General features: G+C 36.3%; 1 pseudogene across 1 annotated transcript; it reads right to left on the reverse strand.

Annotated features, from left to right (window-relative positions):
• Positions 1-528: 528 nt before the first annotated feature.
• On the reverse strand, positions 529-1,140 carry LOC309870021 (ATP synthase subunit d, mitochondrial pseudogene; annotated as a pseudogene). Its single transcript has one exon. The product of its transcript is annotated as an ATP synthase subunit d, mitochondrial pseudogene (transcript).
• Positions 1,141-5,877: the final 4,737 nt, after the last annotated feature.

The following is a 5,877-nucleotide window of genomic DNA, read 5'->3' on the forward strand; positions in this document are numbered from 1 at the left end:
ATTGCTGAGTCATCTCAAATCCTGAGGTTCATCTTCAAGGATGTCATGGTCTTAACCAGGCAGTAAACCAGTTCTCTGAAGAATGACTGCCTTTGAGGGCCAGTGTAAATCATGACCAATAAAATTGTTACAGAAAAAGAAAGCATTACTCTAAGATAGGAACAGCTTCTTGTGTGTTTGTTTTGGGGTTTGATTTTAAGTGTTCTCTTTATTTTCAAGCACAAACTAGAGTACTTTTATTCACATATTATCTGAATATAGAGGACACTGTAAAATCAAAAAGACCTATGGTCATGTAAAAGATATTCTTGGAGGGAAACAGAATGAGAATCAGTCACAACATCTCTAAATTATAGACAAGACTCAAGTACCTATACACTTTTTACAGTCATTTTTGTATGTTTCATCATCTAGTTAACCCTCCTGAGGAAATTGGTGGCATCGACAATGCAAAGTACTGTTTTATCTGACTTCCCCATGTGAAAGCAATCTATTTGAATAGCAGAAATATTGGAAAATGGGTCTCCATTTTTTTTTTTTTACCATATCCATTATTTTTAATGTCCAGCGTTTATAATACGAGGGCCAGAGCTCTTTCCCCACCTCAAGTTTATAAGTTTTCGATTGGCTTGTGAGGCCAATAGGGATACTTCTTCTTGTCTAATTTGGTTTCTTGGAAGGCTTCATTCAGGTCCTCAATGGTCATCTGATCAAACGGAATTATGTTCCTTAGCTTCTCCAGCTGTTTTTCATATTCCACAATCCTGGCCTTTGAGAGAGACAAAAACTCAGCACAACTTTTCACATCTTCTTTTTCTTCAGCGTCCACCTGAACAGTGTATTTATCCTCTGGCACAGGAATCTTCAGGGCATTGAACTTCTTCTCAAAGTCATCTACCAAGCCAGCCTTCGCCACATTGGCCTTGTAGTAAGCCCAGTCGATAGCAGGGGGTTTCTCAGGGAGAGTAGCCAACTTGGAGGTAAGTGTCTCATTCCAAGATTTCAGGGAATTAGCAATGGCCTTCTGGTTTCGGGGTATGATCTCCCCAAAAGCTACCCAGTCAATGGTTTTTAGAGCAAGTTTTCGCCCAGCCATCTTGAGATCCTTCACCGACCCCGGCGGCCCAGAGTCCACAGCAGCAAGGCTGGGTCTCCATTTTTTAATAGACTTAGAGCTACGTAAGTTAAGTCACCCAGGAAATCCTTTGGATGCTGTGAGGACTTCATTATTTCTTTGGTGAAACTGAAGTATCACCATTGAAATTAAAAAAAAAAAAAAACTGAGAAAACTATTAATAGCTCACACTTTAGAAAAATAAACATTAAATCTCTCTTTGCATATGAATTCAAATGCATATTTCACCTCACTGAAAAACCTTGTAAAGTTTCATAATATATAAGTCCACAGTTCATTAATATGGCAGAAACAAATGGAAAATGTGCATTATAGTGATGTGTTATATAAAAATACAATATTAAAAACTACAGATCAAACCAAAAGGGAGATAGATTGGAGCTCAAAAAGGGAAAAGTTTTAGGGGTGCCTGGGTGGCTTAGTCGGTTAAGCATCGAACTCTTGATTTTGGCTCAAGTCATGAACTCAGGGTCATGATCTCAGGTTTGTGAGATCAAGCCCCACATCAGGCTCTGTACTGGGTGTGGAGCCTGCTTGAGTTTCTTCCCCTTCCCTCTGCCCCCCTATCCTCCCCCCACTCCCCCTCTAAAAGAAAGGGGAGAGAAATTTTAACTCACTATACCATGAAAAAACAGTATTATTTCTGGTACATCATGATTATCAATTATCCCAATATGTCTCTCTTCCCTTTCTTTCTTTCTTCCCCCTCTCTTTCCCTCTCTGCCTTCCCCCTATACCCTCCCTTCCCCTTCAAACTTAGCCTCTCTCAATGAGGACATTTATAGATCATAAATGTATGAAAGTATTCATTATGAGAAGCAGAACGAGAGGGACAGATTTTAAAAGGGTGGCTTTCTTGTTCTAGGCTTAAGTCTTCATTATTCAATTAGCTCAGCTTGCAAAACTGAATGAGAAAATAATTTTACCTGAAACGAATTAATTGCATGTCCTTTAATTTGAATGTTCAAATTATCTAATTCAACAATTGTAATACACATGTAAAAAGGGAGCTCTAGAAAAGATGTCTTTAAAAATCTAGTTCATAGTCTTTTCTCTGTTCATTTCTGATCTGTGCACCAAGAGAAAATGCTATTAATTAAGCCATTTTTGTGACACGAAATAGCTTCCTTTATGCTTACAATGACAAAAAAGAAGATTAACATTGCATTTGTAAAAGCTACAAGGCTTTTAGAAAATTACTCATTTTATAAGGAAGAGTCATTAGTTTTATTTTCTTTGTGACAAGTAAAATATTCTATGGTTGGTATTAAACATAATCTATTTGGATCCTCGGAGTCTACAGTTAGTACTTAAAATATGTGTGTCTCTGTTTATTCCTTATGATATTATCTGATTTAAAATATTACATATGAGAATCCTAAGGCACATTATGATATTTATAAGCCTTCAAACATCAAACCAGATGCATTTTTATCTTAAATGTGTGAAATGTCTTCTTTCGTACCTAAGAGTAACTGGATGTCTTGGGTTAGCATTGAAACAACAAATTTAACAGCCAATAGATGGCACTGGAAGTATTCAAAACATATTCTTTACCTTTTCCATTCCACTGAACGATGGTCTCTGAAAGTAAATGATAAATTTGTATAGTTAAATTAAAATTAAAAACAAAAGCATATCCAGAATGTTCATTGTTGAAAAAATTCAAATATTTAGTTGTTGCATTCCTGTTGAAAATTTGAGCACCTGATTTTAGTCTTCTTTGTCTATCATAATGTAACTTATTAGTGTGTCATTCAAAGATATTTTATCACCACCTGCTAGGATTTCTGAGGAAGTCTTACAGTATGTGTGATGTCTGCAGAGATTTCATTTTTGGTACTATTTCCCAGCTTACGTGATCCTGGTAGGGTAAGGATTACTGAGAGATATAATTAAGTCTTTTTATTACTGGTCCTCACCTGGATTTCTATAACGCCAACTTCACAAGTAACCTTTTCATTCTTTGTAGTAAACAAGCCCATAATAGGTTCAATGAATCACACAGAGTAAAATAGGAAATGCGTGCTAGCACTTCAACACAGACAGCAGTGAACAGAGAGTAATCCATTTATAGGATAGGACTAATTTCCCTCTAAAACTGGCTAACAATGGGCTTGGTACGGACAGAGCCCATATGGAGTTCAAATGGAATACCACACACATAGAAAGCCAAACTAGCAACATAACTGTTTTAAGTGAGATCTGGTGTCTAGTTTTTTTTTGTTGGGGATGGGGTTGGGTGGGGGTTTTTTTGTTGTTTGTGTGTGTGTGTGTGTGTGTTTTCAGTTGTATTGAGCATCTCACAAAGCCAGGTGATATTTTCAGAAAAATATTATCAGCATGTTGTAGCATCAAACATTACACCTACTCCATCTTCAGATTATATCCCACCATTTTTTCAAAGTTCTGTCTTAAAACTACTGAAGAAAGCAGTGCTTTCATCTAAAATAGTGTAAATCAGTGCTTTATGAAAATTCACCAAGTGAAACTTTCACATAGCTAGAGGACCACATTTCAACCTATTCACTTATGCATGGAATAATAAAAAAAAGATGTAAATGTGTTGATATTTTGTCAAAACTCCTTCTTTTATATGGGGCATTGTCATGATACAAATAAATGTGTAATTTGTTTGTTTGTATGTACATTTCATGATGATGGCTCTTATTATGTACACATGAAATAAGGCAGCATATGTGGAGGGTCTAATATAGTACCTGGTTATTTTTTGAGTATCTACTAAATAGGTTGCAAGACAATTAGTTGAAATAATCTGTTGCCTGCTCAAATACTAAACATGTATTTATAGCAATAATGTTCATACAGCTCTCTGCACCTCACTTCACTAAAATCATTCTTCTTTAATATCTGGCTCTAAGAAATTCTCTGTATATTATTTCTCATAGGAATACTCAATGCCCTAGAAATCATTGTGTAATGTGATAATTTTCCCCTAGTTTCCTATAACCACACTAGTTTTATATATTATACAAGGAGTAAGACAACTTTTGAATTCTTTCCAACAGGATTAGATGTATTTTCATTAGCTCTGTGACACAACAATAGAACTAAGGCAATTCCCTACTGTGCTTAAGGATGTTTGAAGTTCATATATAAAGGGGGTGGGGAGGCACATAAAAGAAGTGTCCACAAGTGATACTTAGAAACTTCCAGAATTCTAGGAGGGGAAATTCATATAGAGTACTGCACTGTGGCCTGCAGATACTCTTTGTGTGTGTGTGTGTGTGTGTGTGTGTGTGTCTAAAATACTTTTTATTGTTTTTTTGTTTGTTTGTTTGTTTTTTATAAACATATATTTTTATCCCCAGGGGTACAGGTCTGTGAATCACCAGGTTTACACACTTCACAGCACTCACCAAAGCACATACCCTCCCCAATGTCCATAATCCCACCCCCTTCTCCCAAAACCCTCCCACCAGCAACCCTCAGTTTGTTTTGTGAGATTAAGTTACTAGCCTGCAGATACTCTTAATACAGCATTGTGACTTTGATATCTGGGAGTCTAGAATGACAATATTCATCTTGATGTCTGCATTTGAGTTTTTTTTTTTTTTTAAGATTTATTTATTTATTTGACAGAGAGAGATCACAAGTAGGCAGAGAGGCAGGCAGAGAGAGAGAGGAGGAAGCAGGCTCCCTGCCGAGCAGAGAGCCCGATGCGGGGCTCGATCCCAGGACCCTGAGATCATGACCTGAGCCGAAGGCAGCGGCTTAACCCACTGAGCCACCCAGGCGCTCCTGCATTTGAGTTTTAATGACATTTCTTCCCCTCTAAAATTGGTAAGTTCTCTTCTCCAGCAAAGAAACAAATGGGCCACAACTTCTCTTAGGTTACAAAATTAAGCAAACTTGGTACAATGTTTAGAGCAAAAACAGTGGAATTGTATTAAAGCTTAACAGTGAATATTCAGCTGTTATGCTGCAAGGTTGTCAAATAAGTGTTTGTTGCAAATGAATGAAAGAATTAATAGGTGCAGTATATAATCCGAACAACTTTAAACTATGTGAAAGTTGATAACAAGAAGTAACTCAAAATAAGAGGAAATAGGAAATTTGATCTGGACTATTTAATTCTGTTTAAAACAATGAAATACATGTCAAAGGAAAGCTGTAAGTGGTCTTCATAATCCAGGGAAAAAACATTAGTATCAGAGATGTTTCCTGTCTGTGTTTAGGAACTCAGCCTCATGGCTAATGAGCTCCAAGTTTAGTCAGGTAACCAACAAATTACAGGTGATGACCTGGGGTAAGTTAGCTAACTTCACGAGCCCTCAGCCAGCTTATCAACGTAATAATTTTACCTACCTTATAAGGGTGTTTTGAGAACTATATTTAAAACATACATAAGGAATATAAAGTGATACAACTGCTGTTGATCGACAGTTTGCCAGTATCTGAGTAAGTTAAACATATCTAGACATGTGTTTCAAAAACTCTGTTCTTAAGTATTTATCCAAAATAATTGGAAACTTGTATATGAGTGTTCATAGCAGCATTATTTGCAATAGTCAAAAAAACAGAAGCTAACCCAAATGTCCATCAACTGATGAGTGGATAAACAAACATGGTATATACTTACAATGGAATATTATTCAGTCACAAAAAGAATGAAGTATTGATACATGCTATAACATAGATTAACCTTGGAAACTTGCTAAGTGAAAGAAGCCAGGTACAAAAAGCAAAAAATCATATGATCTCATTTATAGGAAATATCC

This window comes from Mustela nivalis (assembly GCF_964662115.1).
Source record: "Mustela nivalis genome assembly, chromosome: 7".
In the NCBI taxonomy this organism is placed as follows: Eukaryota; Metazoa; Chordata; class Mammalia; order Carnivora; family Mustelidae; genus Mustela; species Mustela nivalis.